The sequence below is a fragment of the Scylla paramamosain genome, chromosome 38 (assembly GCF_035594125.1).
Source record: "Scylla paramamosain isolate STU-SP2022 chromosome 38, ASM3559412v1, whole genome shotgun sequence".
Classification (NCBI taxonomy): domain Eukaryota; kingdom Metazoa; phylum Arthropoda; class Malacostraca; order Decapoda; family Portunidae; genus Scylla; species Scylla paramamosain.
The window spans coordinates 4,604,749-4,628,534 of record NC_087188.1 but is presented as its reverse complement, the minus strand read 5'-3'; positions in this window follow the sequence as shown (position 1 = coordinate 4,628,534).

The following is a 23,786-nucleotide window of genomic DNA, read 5'->3' as shown; positions in this document are numbered from 1 at the left end:
TTTTCTTTGAGCTGACTATTAAGATTTTCTGACAGTTCATTTACTCTTTCTGCAACTGTATTTCTTGAAAGGCTTATGTTTGCAAATGATCTACGTTTTTCAGGGCAAATATCTTCTGCGGCCATCATCATGCATTTCTTTATAAAGTCCCCTTCTGAAAATGGTTTCGATGACACAGCTATTTCCCGTGCAATCCTATAACTTGCCCGTACTGCAGTGTCACTGGCTTCATGAACACGCTGATACACTGACTGCTGCCTTTTGAGAGACTGTTCTAGCGTCTTTACTTTTTCTTCACGAAGTTTTCCACTATACACATCATACTTTGAAGCATGAGTGCTTGTGTAATGTCGCCGAATGTTATATTCTTTTGACACCGCTATAATTTGGTTGCAAATCAAACAAGTTGGTTTTCCATTCACTTCAGCAAAAAAGTAAGATATTTTCCACTTTTCCTGCATCACACGATGTTCTTCAGTAACTGTTCGCTTCTTGGAAATCATGATGAGATGATATGCAGTAAGAGTCACACCAAAATCTGACGCTGTGACGCTCTCGAAGGACAAAGCAGGACTGAAGTCAAAGGCCGATTCTCGGTGAGACGGAGGAATGACGAGTTATGGTCACGTCTAATACATGTATATTACGGAGCAGGGCCCGTACGACTACGTGTATTTTCGTTCGTCACCTATAATCACTGGCTTTGGAACGCAGTCGACGAGACTGATCACATGATTTACGTGAAAATATATGAGAATAATTCATTCACTACAAAACACGATAGAAAACTTGAAGCAGATGGTAAAGTTCCTGCTGGTGACATTGTGTTTGCAATCACTTACTTTAATTAAGAAAAATACTTTTAACAATAACACACACACACACACACACACACACACACAGAGAGAGAGAGAGAGAGAGAGAGAGAGAGAGAGAGAGAGAGAGAGAGAGAGAGAGAGAGAGAGAGAGAGAGAGAGAGAATGTTGGCGGGTGGCGGCGAGCCGGACACACACACACACACACACACACACACACACACACACTTGACGAGGTTGGGAGTTACTATACCACAGAGGAACATCACCGCCCAAAAAATATAATAGTATCTTTATATCTTTATATAATGACTTTAAAATGCAAAGGGCTGGCTGGCTTAATCATTCCTGTAAAAAGACCAACTGTAAGACTGAAATATGAGACGTGCCGCGGGCCGCACATAGTAGTGTGGCGGGCCGCATGCGGCCCGCGGGCCGCGTGTTTGACACCCCTGCTGTACAGGGGCCTTATCCGTCTATATATGGAGTATGCTTCACATGTCTGTGGGTTCCACTCATAACGCTCTTCTAGACAGGATAGAATCGAAAGTTTTTCGTCTCATCAAACTGCTCTACTCTGACTCTTCATCCTCTTTCTCATCGCCGCAATGTTGCATCTCTTGCTATCTTCTACAGCTATTTTCATGCTAACTGCTCTTCTGATCTTGCTAATTGCATGCCACTCCATCCGCGGCCTCGCTGCACAAGACTTTCTTCTTTCTCACTTCTATTCTGTCCACCTCTCTAATACAAGAATTAACCAGCATTCTCATTAATTCATCCCTTTCTCTAGTAGATTCTGGCATCTCAGTGGACCTTTTTTTATTTATTTATTTATTTTTTTTTAGTTTTGTTGCCCTTGGCCGGTGTCTCTCCTATATGAAAAAAAAAAAAAAAAAAAATCACTCGTGAAGGTATAGAAGCTATCTTTGAAGGAAAGGCTCTTTTTGTTCTCCGAACACTAAAGAGATCAATCTGCAGCAAGGTGCTAATAAAGAACTTTACTGTGACATGACAAGGTGGTATTGCAGTGGTCACCCATTATGTTACGGCAGGAGCTGTTGTAGAAATCCTCCTTGACATGCCTAATCTTATCATTAATGATGAAAGAAGAAATCAAACTGTCTAGATCTTTTGTCAGTCAGAGTCAAGAGGCAACATTAAATTCATTTAAATTTCTCCCTACCCTTATTGTATCACCCCTGGCAGTGCATCATTACCCTATATAGAGTACTCTAACTACAGCCATAACAAAAAAAATGGAAATAAATGGTATCAAGATTATATAACAAAATGTAAAAATAGTAGAAAATAGTTTAAGAGTATATATATATATATATATATATATATATATATATATATATATATATATATATATATATATATATATATATATATATATATATATATATATATATATATATATATATATATATATATATATATATATATATATATATATATATATATATATATATACTGAATGAAACTGATTAAGAATGCAAATGAATTATGTATACAACTGATAAAGAATTAGAAATGATGAAGTGAAAATGACAAAATGAATGAGGGATAGAGAGAGACAGCGAGGTATCACTCACTTTTCCGTTACCTCTCACAGATAAATGGGAAAAGAGGTGATAGGGAGAAATGTCTGAGGTAAGGTGAAAAAAAGGGAGGGAGAGAGAGAGAAAGAGAGAGAGAGAGAGAGAGAGAGAGAGAGAGAGAGAGAGAGAGAGAGAGAGAGAGAGAGAGAGAGAGAGAGAGAGAGAGAGAGAGAGAGAGAGAGAGAGAGAGAGAGAGAGAGAGAGAGAGAGAGAGAGAGAGAGAGAGAGAGAGAGAGAGAGAGAGAGAGAGAGAGAGAGAGAGAGAGAGAGAGAGAGAGAGAGAGAGAGAGAGAGAGAGAGTGAAGGATAGGTAAGGAGCGACTTGCACAGCTAGTGAGTTATTCTTGCAAGCTTTAATTTGTTATTCCGAATTAAGTTTTATTAAAATTCCAGTGCTTGTACGAGTGGCGAGATTGTTATACCAATTTCGGTTCGTTACTCCGATTAAATATTTATTAAAACTTTAGTGTGTTATTGTTACAATCGTGTGTTGTCGCATAACCTTCTGTGTGCGTGTGTGTGTGTGTGTGTGTGTGTGTGTGTGTGTGTGTTTTATGTAGGAAGGATACTGGCTAAAGGCAACAAAAATCTAATAAAAAAATGCCCACTGAAATGCCAGTCCCATAAAAGGGTCAAAGCAGTGGTCAAAAATTGGTGGATAAGTGTCTTGAAACCTCCCTCTTGAAGGAATTCAAGTCATAGGAAGGTGGAAATACAGAAGCAGGCAGAGAGTTCCAGAGTTTACCAGAGAAAGGGATGAATGATTGAAAATACTGGTTAACTCTTGCGTTAGAGAGGTGGACAGAATAGGGGTGAGAGAAAGAAGAAAGTCTTGTGCAGCGAGGCCGCGGAAGGAGGAGAGGCATGCAGTTAGCAAAATCAGAAGAGCAGTTGGCATGAAAATAGCGGTAGAAGACAGCTAGATATGTAACATTGCGGCGGTGAGAGAGGGGCTGAAGACAGTCAGTTAGAGGAGAGGAGTTGATGAGACGAAAAGCTTTTGATTCCACCCTGTCTAGAAGAGCAGTATGAGTGTAACCCCCCCAGACATGTGAAGCATACTCCATAAATGGACGGATAAGGCCCTTGTACAGAGTTAGCAGCTGGGGGGGTGAGAAAAACTGGCGGAGACGTCTCAGAACACCTAACTTCATAGAAGCTGTTTTAGCTAGAGATGAGATGTGAAGTTTCCAGTTCAGATTATAAGTAAAGGACAGATCGAGGATGTTCAGTGTAGAAGAGGGGGACAGTTGAGTGTCATTGAAGAAGAGGGGATAGTTGTCTGGAAGGTTGTGTCGAGTTGATAGATGGAGGAATTGAGTTTTTGAGACAATGAACAATACCAAGTTTGCTCTGCCCCAATCAGAAATTTCAGAAAAATCAGAAATCAGGCGTTCTGTGGCTTCCCTGCGTGATATGTTTACCTCCTGAAGGGTTGGACGTCTATGAAAAGACGTGGAAAAGTGCAGGGTGGTATCATCAGCATAGGAGTGGATAGGACAAGAAGTTTGGTTTAGAAGATCATTAATGAATAATAAGAAAAGAGTGGGTGACAGGACAGAACCCTGAGGAACACCACTGTTAATAGATTTAGGAGAAGAACAGTGACCGTCTACCACAGCAGCAATAGAACGGTCAGAAAGGAAACTTGAGATGAAGTTACAGAGAGAAGGATAGAAACCGTAGGAGGGTAGTTTGGAAATCAAAGCTTTGTGCCAGACTCTATCAAAGGCTTTTGATATGTCCAAGGCAACAGCAAAAGTTTCACCAAATTCTCTAAAAGAGGATGACCAAGACTCAGTAAGGAAAGCCAGAAGATCACTAGTAGAGCGGCCTTGACGGAACCCATACTGGCGATCAGATAGAAGGTTGTGAAGTGATAGATGTTCAAGAATCTTCCTGTTGAGGATAGATTCAAAAACTTTAGATAAGCAGGAAATTAAAGCAATAGGACGGTAGTTTGAGGGATTAGAGCGGTCACCCTTCTTAGGAACAGGTTGAATGTAGGCAAACTTCCAGCAAGAAGGAAAGGTAGATGTTGACAGACAGAGCTGAAAGAGTTTGACTAGGCAAGGTGCAAGCACGGAGGCACAGTTTCGGAGAACAATAGGAGGAACCCCATCAGGTCCATAAGCCTTCTGAGGGTTTAGGCCAGCGAGGGCATGGAAAACATCATTACGAAGAATTCTAATACGTGGCATGAAGTAGTCAGAGGGTGGAGGAGAGGGAGGAACAAGCCCAGAATCGTCCAAGGTAGAGTTTTTAGCAAAGGTTTGAACAAAGAGTTCAGCTTTAGAAATAGATGTGATAGCAGTGGTGCCATCTGGTTGAAGTAGAGGAGGGAAAGAAGAAGAAGCAAAGTTATTGGAGATATTTTGGCTAGATGCCAGAAATCACGAGGGGAGTTAGATCTTGAAAGGTTTTGACATTTTCTGTTAATGAAGGAGTTTTTGGCTAGTTGGAGAACAGACTTGGCATGGTTCCGGGCAGAAATATAAAGTGCATGAGATTCTGGTGATGGAAGGCTTAAGTACCTTTTGTGGGCCACCTCTGTATCATGTATAGCACGAGAACAAGCTGTGTTAAACCAAGGTTTAGAAGGTTTAGGACGAGAAAATGAGTGAGGAATGTACGCCTCCATGCCAGACACTATCACCTCTGTTATGCGCTCAGCACACAAAGACGGGTCTCTGACACGGAAGCAGTAGTCATTCCAAGGAAAATCAGCAAAATACCTCCTCAGCTCCCCCCAACTAGCAGAGGCAAAACGCCAGAGGCACCTTCGCTTAGGGGAATCCTGAGGAGGGATTGGAGTGATAGGACGAGATAAAGATATGAGATTGTGATCGGAGGAGCCAAACGGAGAAGAAAGGGTGACAGCATAAGCAGAAGAATTAGAGGTCAGGAAAAGGTCAAGAATGTTGGGCGTATCTCCAAGACGGTCAGGAATACGAGTAGGGTGTTGCACCAATTGCTCTAAGTCATGGAGGATAGCAAAGTTGTAGGCTAGTTCACCAGGATGGTCAGTGAAGGGAGAGGAAAGCCAAAGCTGGTGGTGAACGTTGAAGTCTCCAAGAATGGAGATCTTTGCAAAAGGGAAGAGGGCCAGAATGTGCTCCACTTTGGAAGTTAAGTAGTCAAAGAATTTCTTATAGTCAGAGGAGTTAGGAGAGAGGTATACAGCACAGATAAATTTAGTATGAGGATGACTCTGTAGTAGTAGCCAGATGGTGGAAAACTCTGAAGATTCAAGAGCGTGGGCACGAGAGCAGGTTAAGTCATTGCGCACATAAACGCAGCATCCAGCTTTGGATCGAAAATGAGGATAGAGAAAGTAGGAGGGAACAGAAAAGGGGCTACTGTCAGTTGCCTCAGACACCTGAGTTTCAGTGAGGAAAAGAAGATGAGGTTTAAAAGAGGAGAGGTGGTGTTCTACAGATTGAAAATTAGATCTTAGACCGTGAATGTTGCAGAAGTTAATGAAGAAAAAGTTTAGGGGGTTGTCAAGACACTTAGGGTCGTCGACGGAAAGGCAGTCCGACCTGGGGACATTTATGGTCCCCTCCCCAGATGGGGACTCCGAGGCTGGTGTAGGAGTCGCCATGATTTTAAAATTTTTGAGTGAAGGGTGTGTGTGTTATTACGTGCTTGTAGTTTTGTGTGGAGGAAGAGAGTTGTCTGTAGAGGGCAGGCTGTGACTACCCCCTTGTGTTGTGAGACACAAAGGGAAACGTTCAGTGAGGTCACAGCTGGGTTTAATGATGAGTTCACAGCACCCCTTGAACAGTGCTTTAGACCTCACTGGGAGTAATTATCGTTTCGGCAGGTGTCTACTGTGTGTGTGTGTGTGTGTGTGTGTGTATATATATATATATATATATATATATATATATATATATATATATATATATATATATATATATATATATATATATATATATATATATAAGTGCCTAATCATCTACTAAACAATTACTGAAGATAGAAGCAAAAGGGAATGGCAATACTCAACCTGAACATATTAATCTATATATTCTGCCTCTGCACTTTACTAGTGTTACTACAACTTTAACGAAGCCCTCTTTTCATTTTTTTTTTTTTTTCATAACCACTTCCGCATTTTTCTCTGAGATGAATAGGCATTTCTATCCTTTATTCTAGAGCAGCGGTTCCCAAACTTTCTCAGCGTGTTATCTAATTTAACCTACCACATTAAGCGTGTTACCTTTTCACAAAATATCAATATTGATATTTTCCTCTATATAATATTTATGAACATTTTACATCTCTAATGACAACTGTCAAAGATATCAAGAACATTATTATCATCAGTCATTGGGATGGATGGAATTGCATGCTTAAAGCCAGTTGAGGTTTTAAGGAATTCAACCGTGTCCTCTTTGTTTTCACCCCTTGCACAGTCGGGAATTCTTTCTCTCTTTACCACATGGAGAGGTGGGAACAGAGCTGCAGCCACTCAGGAAATCAGAAACGGGTAGTTTTTACACACACACACACACACACACACACACACAAGATAAATAATAATAGAAAAGATAAATAAATGAAAAAAATTCAGAGATGTTTGACTGAATATTATTGAAAATATTTTAAACCTTGAAAATTTACAGTAAATAGCAAATTACAACGTTATGCAATCACAGTTACATTTAACCGTCCGCAAATGCTATTTGCTTTTATGAGTCTGGTTTTAATCAGCAATGTCTGTTTTATTTATTTTTTTATTTTTATTTTTTTTATTTGAACTTCTTGTGCGCTTATAATAAATAGGTTATGTCGTTTCGACGTATATTCATGCAAACTTTTTTTTTTTTTTTTAGAATGTTCGTTATATATTCACTAATTGTTGTTTGCGAGTACTTTGTATTTGCATTTTTTCCTATTTTTAATTCTCTGTCACTGACTTTTATTACATTCTAGTTTAGGGTTTCGCAGTTCACTTATATCTCATTCATTAGAAATGATGCCATAGGATCTAGATACTAATTTAGTATTTTCTTTAATTACTTAATGGTCCTGCGCACAGGAGTTGTGGTCAACAAAACAGTTCGGATAATATGAACCATTGAATTATTATTACAAATCTATATCTATAGAAAAAATCAACGAAGATGGTGGGGATTCTCCGATCAGACAGCAGTAGCACTTCCAGCGAGCGCAACATTAACAGCCTCAAAACCAACTCAAGCCACAAACTGCTGTCAATTACCATCACTTTCGCGTCAATCCTCGGTATTGTAAGTATTGATTGGATACACACGGATTTCATATATCTTTGGTAAATGATGGTAGTTATAAAAATAAAATGAACGAATGAATGAATGAATGAATGAATGAATAAAGAAACAAATAAATAAAATATAGGACAGGCAGGACTGTCACGCCAATCAGCTGTCCCGCCGTTAGAAGCGTGACTGAAAATAATATTATTTGTTTCCATGTTTTCTTATCTTGTGTGTGTGTGTGTGTGTGTGTGTGTGTGTGTGTGTGTGTGTGTGTGTGTAGCAATGATTATAATGATAATAATAATAATAATGATAATAATAATAATAATAATAATAATAATAATAATAATAATAATAATAATAATAATCTATTATTATTATTATTATTATTATTATTATTATTATTATTATTATTATTATTTTTATTATTATTATTATTATTATTATTATTATTATTCTTGTATCAATAATAATAATATATTCGGTTTATTAATGTTCTTGCCTTACATATGAAAATCCACGTTACATATTAACTTATATACTAGAAAACATATTATATTTTAAGCATAAATTAACCATGAGGAAGTATATTACAATTTGATACTATGGCTATCATATGGCGCCGACCAAGTCAGTAGACTAGACCCCATGTGTATTTTTCTTTTCAAAGTTTGTTTCCTCTACCTAACAAGCAGGTCACATCTCACGAACTACACTAGGTGGATATGTAGAGCGGGGATCGGTACAGAAACTTCCAGACAGGTGCCGTGAGTTTATTTGCGGGCGCTGTTCACAGGCGCAGTTAGATTCCTCTGACACGGTCACAGCAAATATACAACAACAGAGGCCTGCCAACAACCAGTTAAGTGAATACGAAATCCTACACGAATTTAGCGGACACATCACAAGTTATAATATAAACATGGTCTGGAAATGTTATACTAATCCAATTCCATAGAAAATCATGTTTCTATCAAACATCACCAACAAGGTACATTCACAATAAGTACTTAACAAGATCACCCATATACCTTTAACTGTAATCACATACACTTACATGTTCATCAAAGTTAATACTAAATAAATATATCATAATCACAATACATCATAATCACAATACTATCATAATACAAAGTGCTTACCCAAACTCCAGGTGGTGCTTAAATCACAATAAAGGAAGACCATTGCAGGCGTGAGTGTGTGGTGTTTTAGGTAGGCGTCCAGTCAGCCGAATGACCGAGACCGTGGCAGTACCCAACGAGGTGTAAACCGCATTACTGGAACCTACCTCGAACTTCTAATGGTGTATCTATGTACTCCTGCAATACTCCCCCCTCAAGAACGGAGTTCACCTAGTAATATAAATAGTGAGGGTGTTGATTGAAATACACTGTCCTCCCAGAACGAGTTTTACGAGGGAAGTTAGGTATGGTATGACGAGGAAGATCAGACTGGAAATGAGCAGATGGGGAAGGTGTAGAAGCAGAGATATCAGGCAAAGGAGATGAATTAGAGTCTAAGGTAGGCGTAGTCAGGTCATCTCTATCATTAGATGGTGCTTGTCTGGTGATTGGTATATAAGCTGGCTTCAAAAGGTCAATAGATACAGACGTGTCACCCTGAGGTAGTCTGAGGATGAAATATTTCGGGTCACGTTGTATTACTTCATAAGGTCCCGAATAAGGAGCTTCTAAACTTTTGCGAACTCTGTCAATCCGCACCCAGACCTTTGAACATGAAAACAGAAAGTTAGGAACATATGGTTTAGATGAGGAGTGACATTCACCTGGTGAAATGTTATAAAAATCAATGGCCTGCATTTCTTTAATCAAGCGGTGTATAGTATCTTTGTTTGTTGATATTGGCGAGTCTTTAGTGATAATTGCAGGACACAACATACGAGTTCCTGTGACAGCAGTGAATGGCGAGTAACTGGTCATATTAGGTGTCAAGCGATATATATCCAAGACTATGGGCAAAGCATAAAACCAGTTCTCTTGTCTAGCACGTATCGCTGATTTTAGAGAGCGGTGATGGCGTTCAATGATACCGTTCGCTTGAAGATCATAAGCAGTTGTTCGCATGTGATGGAAGCCAATAATTGAGGAAAGCTTGGAAAACAACTCACTTTCAAATTGAGCACCTCTGTCTGTCACTACCTGCAGCGGTACTCCAAAACGAGAAATCCAACCAGCCACGAATGCAATAGCGACGGAGCTCGCGGTGGTGTCTATTACAGGTATAGCTTCCGTCCATCTTGTCGCTCTGTCAATGCAAGTGAGAAGGTAACTGTATGGGAGAGGGTATGGGTAGTTAGGAAGAGTAGCAGGAGGCAATGGTCCAACAATATCTATATGAACAGTCTGGAAGCGATCAGTAGGAGTAGAAATAGGAGAGACTGGTGATATTGTGTGTCTGTGTTTTTAGCTTGTTGACATTTAAGACAATTCTTTACAAACTCCTTTATATCTTTGTCCATACAAGGCCAGAAATAACGTTGTTTAATTATTTTAGCAGTGGCTTTAATACCAGGATGAGATAGATCGTGTAATGAATGAATGACATTTATTCTAAGAGAAAAAGGAACAAACGGTCTTGGTGCGTTGGTAGATGTGTCGCACCATAGAGCAAGATTAGAGGGCAAGGTATAATTGGATAATCTCTCCTTGTGCAAACCGACCTCGGTGTCACCTTCCTGTGAACGAGTTATGCCACACAAGTCGAAACAATCAACTGAAATTGCACATGATGGTCTTGATAAACAATCGGCAACAACATTGTTGTCCCCACGGATGTATACTACTGATGATACATATTCAGAGATTAAAGAAAGTTGCCGTTGTTGCCTATCAGACTTTGCAACTGACTTAGAATGAAAGGCAGAAACTAAAGGTTTATGGTCAAGGAACAAGGTGACCGAGTGGCCATCAATGAGTGTTTTAAAGTGAATGACAGCCAAATAAGAAGCTAAGAGTTTTCTGTCATAGGTGGAATAGGTTTTCTGAGTGTCAGAGAGCTTTTTGGAACAAAATCCTAGAGGCGTAGGCGTGTCATCTATAATCTGGTATAGAGCTGCGCCAACTGCGAAGCTCGAGCTGTCAGTCACAAGCTGGTAATCAGTTGCCTTCTGAGAGGAATAGGCGAGGGTAGGACAAGTGACTAGGGCTTGCTTCAAATTGTTGAAGGAGTCCCTTGCAACATCTGTCCATGAGAGAGATTTAGAAGATGGATTATGCCGCAAGAGTTCTGTCAATGAATAAGCAACATCGGCAAAATTAGGGATCATTGGTCTAAAGAAATTTAGCATCCCCATAAAACGGCGCAATGCAGTTGAAGTTTGAGGTAAAGGAAACTCTGAAATTGCAGTGACGCGGTTTTGAGGTGGTCTAATTCCATGAGCACTGACCTCATAGCCAAGAAAGGTGAGCGAGGACTTGAAAAATTCACATTTATCTATAGATAGTCTTAAGTTGTGTTTTGCTAAAGTAGAAAGAACAGTCTTAACATCAGCAATGTGTTCTTCAAGAGTTGTATTAGCTACTAAGATGTCATCCAAGTAGGTGAAAGTGTTCTTAACATTAACCAATATGTGTCAATGAAGCGCTGAAAAGTGGAACCTGCGTTTTTTAGACCAAAGGGCATATACAAAAATTCAAACAGACCAAACGGTGTGCATACTGCAGTCTTAGGTACATCATCTTTGGCCACAGGGATCTGTAAGTATGCACGCTGTAAATCGATCTTTGAAAATATGGTCTTACCCTTAAGTGACATGGTGAGACAGCGCAAATGTGGTATGGGATATTTATCATTCACAGTTACGTTATTGAGTCCGCGATAGTCACCACAAGGTCTCCAAGCACCGGGCTCCTTCTTAGGCACGAGGTGCAGAGGAGACGCCCAAGGAGCGTTAGAGCGCCGAATGATTCCGGCATTAAGCAAAAACTGAAATTCTTCTTTAGCCGCTTTGAGCTTCTCACCTGTCAAAGGTCTTGCTTTGAAATGTATAGGAGGTGAGTCACCTGTATCAATACGATGGTGTATAGTTTCCACAGGAGGTGTAGTAGCTGACAACTGCAAAGGTGAAGTGAAAACCGGAAACTGAGAAAGGAGTTCAACAGCTTTTGAGTCTACCCCATTATAATTAACCAAATATGAAGAAATAGGAGAATAAGAAACTTCAAGAGGAATCTTATATTGAGTAGAGGAGTCTATTAGCGACTGGTTTTTACAGTCTACCATTAGTGAGTTAGCTGCAAGAAAATCGGTTCCCAAAATTGGATGTATAACGTCAGCAATGACGAAAGACCAAGGGAAAGAACGCCTAATACATCGTATCCCAAGGTCTATATCGACTTCACCATAACAACGTATGGGTTTACCTGAAACATTAGTAAGAGTAACAGCAGTTGGCCTGAAGAATGGAGTAAGTTCTGATTCATTAGGAATCAGCGAAAGTGATGAACCAGTATCTATCAAAAATTGGTAATTCTTGCAACCGATTGTGGCACTTACTCTAAGTGGCAGTCCAACGGTCGCAACTGATATTTCTACGGACTGCCCTACTAGTTTCCCGCCTGGTGGAATACATGAGTGGGGGAAGAAGAACGAGAATTAGGGCGAGAATCTGGCAAAATATTAGAAGCTGTAGAAGAAAGTATACACCATCGTTTACATGATTTTGCCCTGTTACCATAATACAGATGGTACCTGCACACCTGAGGACGCTGACCTTCATGAAAGGCGCGCACTCCAATGGGAACGCAAGTTCTAGAAAATACATTATCCTGACAAGCTGAAGTGAAATTTGGGCCTCTATTACCATTATCTCTGTTCCGGCTCGCAGGCCTGGACCCTTGTCCACCTTCCACCATGGAAACATTAGCGCTGTTGTTTACACTCGCATTACTTGAGCCATAGGCCAATAATGTCTCAGCTACACGAGCCAGTCCCTCTAGTGTAGAGCTCTCCTCATATGTCACTAGGAGAGGTCTGATGCTACTATGTAATGCTTTCAAAAATTTTAACTTTATAAAGGAATCATCCACCCCTAGTTGAGCAGCTATTTTACGCAACTCTCTCAAGTACGTGGAAGGTCTGTCACACATTATGATATTTTGATTAACAAGAGAGTCAAAAAGTTCAGGTTTTGACCTGGTGAAAAGAGATATCAAAGATTGCTTTAATTCACCATATTCTGAAGAAATGATGACTTCATCACTCAATTGATTGATTACTCTAAGTGGCAAATTTGATAATATATGGTGAAATTTAGTACTTGAAACAGTGATCTTGGCAAGAACAAACTGTGCTTCAATTATTGTAAACCAGCGTGTTACTGAAGTCTCATCAAAGGGTGGTGGTTTGACGGCAACACCTGCGGTCACGGAAGAAACACTATCCTGCGACCCACTAGGTGTAAGTAGCGAACCCTCGTCCTGGTTCGGCATAGTTCCAAGGTCATAGATTCCAAACAGGACAAAAGTAAAATAATAAAGTACCTGGACGACCAGTATATAGTCACTGTGTAGTTATAGTCTGCCACCAATCACCACAGTCCGTAGGCCGTCCCTGCTCCACGATGATCACGTTACGTCTGGTCACTCCGGGGTCACCACTTGTAGAGCGGGGATCGGTACAGAAACTTCCAGACAGGTGCCGTGAGTTTATTTGCGGGCGCTGTTCACAGGCGCAGTTAGATTCCTCTGACACGGTCACAGCAAATATACAACAACAGAGGCCTGCCAACAACCAATTAAGTGAATACGAAATCCTACACGAATTTAGCGGACACATCACAAGTTATAATATAAACATGGTCTGGAAATGTTATACTAATCCAATTCCATAGAAAATCATGTTTCTATCAAATATCACCAACAAGGTACATTCACAATAAGTACTTAACAAGATCACCCAAATACTTTTAACTGTAATCACATACACTTACATGTTCATCAAAGTTAATACTAAATAAATATATCATAATCACAATACATCATAATCACAATACTATCATAATACAAAGTGCTTACCCAAACTCCAGGTGGTGCTTAAATCACAATAAAGGAAAACCATTGCAGGCGTGAGTGTGTGGTGTTTTAGGTAGCCGTCCAGTCAGCCGAATGACCGAGACCGTGGCAGTACCCAACGAGGTGTAAACCGCATTACTGGAACTTACCTCGAACTTCTAATGGTGTATCTATGTACTCCTACAGATACCTAATCACTGCTATGAGAACAGGGGCCAAACTGCAAAGAAGTCCCCCAAAAGACTTCTGAATTGGCCCAGAATTCCAACCCAGTTCCTCCCAGTTGTGAGTCGGGCGCGCTAACCACTGTGCCACCACGCCTTGTGTGTGTGTGTGTGTGTGTGTGTGTGTGTGTGTTTTAGAATAATTGCTATGAGAAATTAAAGTATTCTTGTTTCTATTCGAATACTTTGAAAGGTATTCGGATTATTCAAATTATCTCACTAATAATGCTAAGCTCATTGTTAGAAATAACAAAGGTGTTTTTTTCGTAAAACTAATTCATGAATGGTCATGTACAGAAGAGGTTCTAGTGGTCTCAGATCGGTGTCTCGAGTTGGCTTCAGTGAATACTTGCTTGTCAACAACAACTGCAGGGCTGTGTAGACAGGATCCTTGTTGGATTTATCCTCTTCTGTTCTGTTGTTACCCTGATACTACATAAGGTGTCTTCTATTTATAGCACTGATCAGCTCTAAATTACTGATCTGGATCTGAATCTGATGTGGATTTACTCGGGGTAAAAAAAACGCTTACATCCATTAGTGATCAAAACAATAACAACAGAAGCAAGTTGCTGCCCAGCTGTCACAAGCGGTTGACTATTAATGCTCGCCACTGTGCTCTAAGGAAGTGTCAACAAGGACCACAGCTGGGCCGAGAAGCCTATCCCAGAGTCCCAATCATATGCTTACCAGCTGGATCTTCCTGAGATAAGAATAGCAATACGAGACTGTGTTCTGTACCTGGCCATGACCGTTGTATAATAGTTTCATACAAAGATTTGTGGCCTGGGTCAGTGGGGTCAGTGTCTTGGGCACGTAACGAACAACGCCAGATATCTTGGTCAGTGGGGTTACTGTCTTGGGTACGGAACGAATAACGCCAGACGTTGATCTGGGTCAGTGGGGTCAGTACCCCCTAACTTTAAATTGAATTAAATTAAATTAAATTAAATTAAATTAAATTAAATATTACTATACCAATCCTGTCTTTTTAGCGCGTTTTTTTTTTTATGGCTCTTCCCATTTTTTTTATGTTTTCTTTTTCTAGAGATCTTTTAACATTTATACCTTACCTATAATTTTGTTTTTAATACCGATATCTTAATAACTGCAATCTTTGTTGCTTTTAAAATTTTGTAGCGGCGCCAAATGACAGCGATGTTGCGGTGCCACAATTAAAAATCAATAAGTCAAATCAAATCGGACCTAAGGTGAGGTTACCCTGACACGCGTGTTGACATTATTGACACCATTACTGAGGCATTTCAAAAGTAAAGATAAATGATTTTCGACTGAACAAGTATTATCTTTCTTTTTTTCCTTTGCCTTATCATGAAACTATTGGTAGTGGTGGTACTGGTCACGTAATTATAATCAGAAACTATTAAACTAAGATTTGATGTGACTTATTATATCTCTTTGTTTTTGGTATTTATTACCACGACTATACACATTCTGTCCCCGCAGCAGCACTCTGCAGCTCTTCATTATCATTCGTATCAGCCCTTTTCTTGCGGTGTACTTCCCTAAACAAGTCTCTAGTAGAGGGAGCTCAGCCGCTAATATGGTCGCCGCCAGTAACCCCAGCAAATGTCGTCTGCTATAACTCACTTCCGGAACCAGATCATCGAGATCATAATCAGGATCACTCAGATCAGAGTGATTATTCTCTGTTCCTCCCTACATTCTCTATTCTCATTTTCAGTGAGACCAATGAGATCAATGTGACCAGTGATTTAATTTCCTCTCCTGAATTTTTCACCATCTGGCTACGACTAAAAAGACAGTCTCAAACAAAATTCATATGTGATGTATACCCCTCCCCCTAACTCCTCTGACTGTAATAAATTCTTTGACTACTCAAAGTACAAAGTGGAACATCTTGACTCTTTTCCCTTTCGCTGTGATCTCTTTTCTTGGAGACTTAAACGTTCACCATCTCTGATTTTCCTCTCCCTTCATTGACCATCCTGGTGAACTAACCTTAAACTTTGCTTTCCTCCACGACCTAGAGCAATTGGTGCAACACTCTACTCGTATTCCTCACCGTCTTGGAGACAAGCCTAAGTGTCCCTTCTGGTGTTTTGCCTTTGCTAATTTGGGGGGGGGGGACCTGAGGAGGTATTATTCTGATTATGCTTGGAATAACTGCTGCTTCCGTGTCAGAGGCCCATCTCTGTGTGATAAGAGCATAACAAAGTTGATAGTGTTTGGCATGGAGGCGTAGATTCCTCACTTTTTTCTCTCGACACTTACAAACCTTGCTTTATCACAGGCTGTATTCGTGTTATGTATGGTAGAAAGGTGGCTCACAGTTGAACCTAATGCACTCCATATTTCCGGTCGGAATCAAGCCAAGTCTGTTAGCGAAAAATTCCTTCATTAATAGCGTGTAAAAATTTCAAAATTTTACTCGCTTCGGGATTTTCGGCACCTAACCAAAAACATCTTAGGTAATATTCCTTCTTCATCTTTCTCTCATTTATTTCAATCTGATGACATCACTGCCATCTCATTTATTTCTAAAACTTAATTATTCTCTCAAACCTTTGCTAAAACTCTAACTTGGAAGATTAAGGATTTTTTTCCCTCTCGTCCACCTTCTGACTACTTCATACTACCGATTAACATTCTTCGCAGTGATGTTTTTTATGCCCTCGCTGAGCTTAACCCCCGAAAAGCTTATGGAACTTATGGGGTCACTCATATTGTTCTCCGAAACTGTGCCTCCGTGCTTGCACCGTGTCTAATCAAACTCTTCCAACTCTATCTATTAACATCTACTTTTCCTTCTTGCTAGAAATGTGTCTACATTCAGACTGTTCCTCAAAAAAGGCGACCGCTCTAATCCCTCAATCTACCGACTTATTGCTTTAATTTCCTGCCTCTCTAAACTTCTTTAATCTATCCTCAATAGAAAGATTCTTAAACATCTATCACTTTACAATTCTATATCTGATCACCAACATGGGTTTCGTCGAGGCCGCTCTACTGGTGACCTGGCTTTCCTTACTGAATATTGTCCATTTTCTTTTAGTGACTCTGGTGAAACTTTTGCTGTTGCCTTAGACATATCAAAAGCTTTTGATAAAGTCTGCCATAAAGTTTTGATTTCCAAACTATCCTCCTACGACTTTTATCCTTCTCTCTGTAATTTCATCTCAAGTTTTCTCTCCGACCGCTTTATTGCTACTATGGTAGACAGTCACAGTTCTCTTAAGTCTATTAACAGTGGTGATTTTCATGATTCTGTCCTGTTACCCACTCTCTTCTTATATTCATGATTCCTATATTCATAAAAGATCCTTTAAGACAAATTTCTTGTTCTATCCAATCCTACTTTGTTGATACCACTCTTCACTTTTGCACTCTTTTCGTAGATGCCTAACCTTTCAGGAAGCAAACAGGTCGAGCAGGGGAGTTACAGAACACCTGACTTTTGATCTCTCTAAAATTTCTCATTGGGGCAGAGTAAACTTTGTATTGTTTAGAGCCTCAGAAACTCAAAACACTTTATTCTGTCCAACTCTCTAATACAAGCGTTAACCAGTATTTTCAGTCATTCATCCTTTTCTCTGGTAAACTCTGGAACTCCCTGCCTGCTTTTTTTTTTTTCTTATTCCTATGACTTGAACTCTTTGAAGAGAGATTTCTAGACAATTACCCTCATTTTTTTTTTTTTACGATTCTGTCTGACATCTAATGGGAACGGGCAATAAATGTGAGCTTTTTTTCGTATTTTCTTGTTGTGTGACACTCTTAGATTTTATATATATATATATATATATATATATATATATATATATATATATATATATATATATATATATATATATATATATATATATATATATATATATATATATATATATATATATATATATATATATATATATATATATATATATATATATATATATATATATATATATATATATACGAGTATATATATGCCTCCGTCCTTGCACCTTCCCTAGTCAAACTCTTTCAGCTCTGTCTGTCATCATCTGCCTTTCCTTTTTGCTGGAAGATTCCTTACATTCAACCTATTCCTAAAAAGGGTGACCGTTTTAATCCCTCAAACTACCGTCCTATTGCTTTAAATTCCTACCTATCTAAGTTTTTTTTTTTTATTTATCCTCAACAGGAAGATTCTTAAACATCTATCACTTCACAACCTTCTATCTGATCGCCAGTATAGGTTCCGTCAAGGCCGCTCTACTGGTGATCTTCTGGCTCTCCTTATGGAGTCTTGGTGATCCTCTTTTAGAGACTTTGGTGAAACTTTTGGTGTTGCCTTGGACATATGAAAAGCTTTTGATAGAGTCTGGCACAAAGCTTTGATTTCCAAACTTCCCTCCTATGGCTTCTATTCTTTTCTCTGTAACTTCATCTCAAGTTTCATTTCTGACCGTTCTATTGCTGCTGTGGTAGACGGTCACTGTTCTTCTCCTAAATCTATTAACAGTGGTGTTCCTCAGGGCTTTGTCCTGTCACCCACTCTCTTATTATTCATCAACGACCTTCTAAACCAAACTTCTTGTCCTATCCACTCCTACGCTGATGATACCACCCTTCACTTGTCCACGTCTTTTCATAGACATCCAACCCTTCAGGACGTAAACATTTCACGCAAGGAAGCCACAGAATGCCTGACTTCTGATCTTTCTAAAATGTTTGATTGGGGAGAGCAAACTTGGTACTGTTCAATGCTTCAAAAACTCAAAAAAAACAAAAACATCCAAAATTCCTCCATCTATCTATCAACTCGACACAACTTTCCAGACAACTATCCCCTCTTCTTCAATGAAACTTAACTGTCCCCCTCTTCTACATTAAACATCCTTAGTCTGCCCTTTACTTATAATCTGAACTAAAACTTCACATTTCATCTCTAGCTAAAACAGCTTCCATGAAGTTAGGTGTTCTGAGACGTCTCCACCAGTTTTTCTCACCCCCCCAGCTGCTAACTCTGTACAGGTGCCGTATCCGTCATGTATGTAATATGCTTTACATGTCTGGCGGGGTGCCAGTCATACCGCTCTTCTAGACAGGGTGGAATCATAAGCTTTTCGTCTCATCAACTCCTCTCCTGTAATTGAATGTCTTCAGCCTGTCTCTCATCGCCGCAATGTTGCATGCATGTTGCTGTCTTCTACCGCTATTTTCATGCTAATTACTCTTCTGATCTTGATAACTGCATGCCTCCCCTGCTCCCGCGGCCTCGCTGCACAAGACTTTCTTTTATCTCTCACCCCTATTCTGTCCACCTCTCTAATGCAAGAGTTAATCAGTATTCTCAATCAATCGTTTCCTCTAGTAAACTCTGGAACTCCCTGCCTGCTTCTGTATTTCCATCTTCCTATGACTTGAATTCCTTCAAGAGGGAGGTTTCAAGACACTTATCCTTCAATTTTTTATTACAGTTTTGGACCATTTTCTGGGATGGGATTTCAGTGGGCTTTTTTTTTTTATTTATTTATTTTTTTATTGCATTTTTGTTGCTCTTGGGCAGTGTCCCTCCTACATTGAAAAAAAAAAATCCCATCTTCTGACACAGTACACTAAAAAATAGTAAAAAAAAAAAATAAATAAATAAATAAATAAAAAAAAATCTTGAGAGAGGAAGGAAATGATACACCTACTGGTCATACTCTCAGACCACCTCCTTTCTGACTATACCAGCTTATGAACATACACCATAACTTGCCGTGGAATGCTTCTATTGGCTAATGAATATCAGAGCACAAATTATGTTAAAAGCTGTAGACGTTATCCCTGAAAAATAATAAAAGTATTAATAATAATAATAATAATAATAATAATAATAATAATAATAATAATAGTAATAAAAACAATAATAATAATAATAATAAATAAGAAGAATAAAAAAATAAAGAACATAAATCGAAAAAAAAGATAAAATAAGATGCAATAAGAAATAATAAAACTAAGCCTAAACTTTACAAATTATACACTTGTTTTCGACAATATGAATTTTTACAGAGGGGTCATTGGAATGACTTAAGGTTTGTATAAATTAATTAACAAGGAATCAGCTATACAGAATTCTGTTTCGTTATTAGTTTTAAACTGTTTTTTTTTTCCTTTATATAATGATTTAATGATACAGCATGTTCACTAAAAATTAGTAAAACTTGGAATGTGTTATGTGTGTATTAGTTCTAAAAGATCTAAGGTTCCGAGATTTGGAGCCTATATGCCTAACTGACCAGTCAGGACATTTGAGAGAATATACGACGTGCGAACATAAATGCTTTAGCAAAGTATCCATCCATATTTAAAGAATGAAACAACATAATTACAATTTATGAAATCAATCTAAAGGACAGATCAGGGAAATCTAATTAAAGTAATTTCTCTAAGAATTCCTAATATGGTAACTATAATGGCCATGCAACGGTAATGATATTTACCAATTTAGTAATTGGAGCACATATAATCAAACACAGGGTTGTTTCAAAACTAATAGACCCATAGCACATCGAAGAAGCACACATGATACCACGTCACAACAATTCACACAATCAATATCCAGTAAGAAAAGCACACGATGTCAGCATCACATTGATCCACTTAAATGAGATTCAGTAAGAAAAACACACTCAAGAGTCACCTCCTCTTTCCCCTTACTCGCACAGTTTCCCATCGGGACTGCGCTTGCCTTTTCCGTCCTGGTATTTGCTTTGCTTCAGCTCTTCTCTTAGGCTGTCTTCATCCTGGTGGTTTATGACCTTTTTTTGTTTTCCTGTTGTCATGTGACTGCCATCCGTTTGCTTCACATTGTTCTTAGGTATAAACAACTGTACCTGGTACTGGCTCTTCTATTTTCTCTGTTTCTCTTCTTTCTTTTCTTCTTATGCCATTTTTCTTTTTTATTATTTTGTTTTCTTTTTATTTCGTTTTCCTTTTTTTCTTGTTTCACCTTCATGTTATGTAGGTTTACCATATATTTGTATACTAGAGAGAAACTTTGTGACAATGTCAGAGGTCTTAACTATATATTTTTTTTTTTGGTAATGCAACATGCTTTTGTTTGTGTTCTTGCCTGTCTTTCTGATTTAAAAAAAAAAATTATTTATTGATTTTTTTATACAAAAAGACCACTGGCCAAGGGCAAGAAAAAAACTGTATAAAAAAAATAAAGGCCTACTTAAAACCAGGCCCCATACAAAATTCTAAATAGGTAAAAAGAAATAAAATAATGGAGAATAAGTGTCTAGAAGTCTCCCTCTTGAAAGAGCTCAAGTCATAGGAAGGAGGAAATACAAAAGCAGGCAGAGAGTTTCAGAGTTTACCAGAGAAAGGAATGAAAGATTGAGAAAACTGGCTACCTCTTGCATTAGAGAGAGAAAATAGGGATGAGAGAAACAAGAAAGTCTTGTGCAGCGAGGCTGCGGGAGGAGGAAAGGCATACAGTTAGCAAGATCAGATGAGCAATTAGCGTGAAAACAGCGAGAAGATAGCAAGAGATGCAACATTGTGGCGATGAGAAAGAGGCTGAAGACAGACAGTCAGTTAGAGGAGAGGAGCTAATAACACGAAAAGCTCTTGATTCCACCCAAACTAAAAAGCATGGAATGAGTGAAACCACCCTGTGAAACCCCATACATGTGAAGCATACTCGATACATAGACGGACAAAACCCCGGTATAGAATTAGCAACTGGGATTGATTGACTGACTGATTGATTAAGTTATGGCGTCGCAACATCGCTGTCATATGGTGCCGCTACAAACTTTTAAAAGCGAGAAAGATTGCAGTTTTTAAAATATTGATATTAAAAGCAAAATTTTAGGTATGGTAAAAATGTTGAGACCAATGAAAAATCTGAGTTCCCACCTCTTTAACCAGCATACCAGCCTTCTCATTCCTATGAACTCCCACATGTGCGGGTACCCAACAAAATGTTATGTGATATCCTCAGCGCTGAAGCAGGTGAATCCACTCTTAAGTCGATAAACTTATGGGAGGAAGAGAGGAAGTAAAATGCTCCAGGGCAGACAACACTCTACGGGAGTCACTAAAAATAGTAAACCTTGAAACCGGCAAAGTAAACATTATTTCTAGGGCAAGAATAGTGGCAGATAAGTCAGCCATAAAAACAGAGTCAACTCTCGGAAGGCTACCGCCTCGACACAAGGAAGGGAATATAACACTATATCCCACTCCTGCATTAGACACAGAACCATCTGTGTAGATAAGGACGGAGCCAGAGTGTATCGAAGAGTGTTCCAAAAATAAAGCTCGAGACTCGTACTGTGGTACTAAAAAAAAAAAAAAAAAAAAAGTAACAACAGGAGAGCAGATCCATACCCGCGGAAACTGCCAGTACACGAACCTAGGAAGTCGAAGAGGATAAATGAATATGGAGGGTGTATCAAACTCGGTCATAGCAGACCTGATCCGATATCCAAAAGGCTTAGGAAAACTAGGACGAGCATCATATCAAGGAGGACGTGCATCATGAGAAACTGTGACAGGTGACAGACTCAGGAAGGCAGTAGATTCCATACCAACACCTCATTACTAGTGACTGAGGAAGTAGGCCCAATGGCAGGACACCAGTACTCACTAGTAAGCTAGGAATTGGGCACGAGCGGAATGTACCAGTTGCCAGGCGAATACCACCGTGGTGCACCGAATTCAACACACGGAGCCGAGCCCCAGTAGCAAATGAATAAATTTCACAGCCGTGCTCCAATTTAGAAAGAATAAAAGTTTAGTGATAGACTAGGAGGGTCTGTCTGTCAACGCCCCAAAAAGTATGATCCAGAACTCTTAGCGTCTTCATGCATACTGCTTTAATATAACGAAGAGAGGGTACCCAAGTCAGACGACTGTCAAATACAAGTCCCAGAAAAAGAGCTTCCTTCACACAAGAAATTATTTCATCATACAGATACACGTCTGAGTCACGGTGAAGACCACGAAGACGGCAAAAAGGCATGGGCACAGTCTTCGAAGCCGAGAAACGAAATCCCCGAGTTGCAGCCCACTGAGAAATCGTATTGAGTGCCACCTGCAACTTGCTTTCAATCAATGGGATCGGCGTCGGAGAAAAGGAGATAGACTTCGACATATAATCAACCACGAACACCTTCCGGAAGTATAGTAATGACACTGTTTATTGCTACAGTGAAAAGTTTGACACTAAGTATACTTCCTTGCAGCACGCCATCTTCAAGTGAGCGAACTCCTGGCAGATCGCCACCAACCCGTCCCTGTAAAATATGACAAGATAAAAATTGTTTTATAAAAACAGAGTCGGTCACAGAGACTAAATAAGAACAGACTAAGTAAAATATCATGTCGCCAGGCTGTATCATAAACTTTCTCTAAATGAAAAAAAAAAAAGACTGTGACATGGTGATGTTTATTATTAGTAGTAAATTCCTCACAATTGGAAGATTCCAGAGATAATAAAGCATCACTCATAGACCTCATTTTCCTAAAACCCTACTGAATAGGTGACAGGTAATTCCCACTCTCCAAGTACAACATAAGCCTGCCATTTACTATCTTTTTCGGCATCTTAAAAATCGATGATCTTAAGGAAATTGGATAGTAAGTGTTTGCTAACTCATTATCTATTCCAGGCTTTGGAATGGGGATAATTACAACTGTAAAGGTCAAGTAAAAAGGTAAAAGCTTTATCGGACATGTGGCGCAAAAAGGAATATGGGATGTCATCGGGGCCTGGGGAAAAATGTTGGCACTGGGCTCTTGGCTCAGAGAAAATGGGATATTATTAGACTCACCACTAGAGGAGGCAAAATTGAAGCCAACAGATTCAGAGTATCGACGATGAAGTGCCATAGGTGGTTTTGTCCTTTCTGGG